Raw genomic sequence first — 273 nt, forward strand, 5'->3', positions numbered from 1 at the left:
GTAACAGATTACTAGGGCTCCAAGGTTATAGCCGAGACGGTAGTTATGGAGGTATGTATGTATATTTCACCATGTTGGACTGTTAATCCGTATACACTTTTATCTCTCTCCGATTTGTTTTTTCGTTCTCTCCCCCTTTCATACCTCTCAATCCTTTCTGTCGAAAGACTTTTCCATTCTTCCTGAGCGTTAGACTAATACACCTGTTTGTTGTTCCTTCACTTATCTTCGTATTTTGTTTTCCGTAGATTTGAACTGTGTGTATGTGTATAT

At 38.5% G+C, this 273-nt stretch overlaps 1 protein-coding gene across 1 annotated transcript in view; it reads left to right on the forward strand.

Moving 5' to 3' along the window:
• The window catches only part of LOC106880842 (uncharacterized), a 126,478-nt gene that overhangs the window by 124,394 nt on the left and 1,811 nt on the right, over window positions 1-273 (forward strand). The gene's annotated exons all lie outside the window — the stretch shown is intronic.

The sequence above is a fragment of the Octopus bimaculoides genome, chromosome 21 (assembly GCF_001194135.2).
Source record: "Octopus bimaculoides isolate UCB-OBI-ISO-001 chromosome 21, ASM119413v2, whole genome shotgun sequence".
Classification (NCBI taxonomy): Eukaryota; Metazoa; Mollusca; class Cephalopoda; order Octopoda; family Octopodidae; genus Octopus; species Octopus bimaculoides.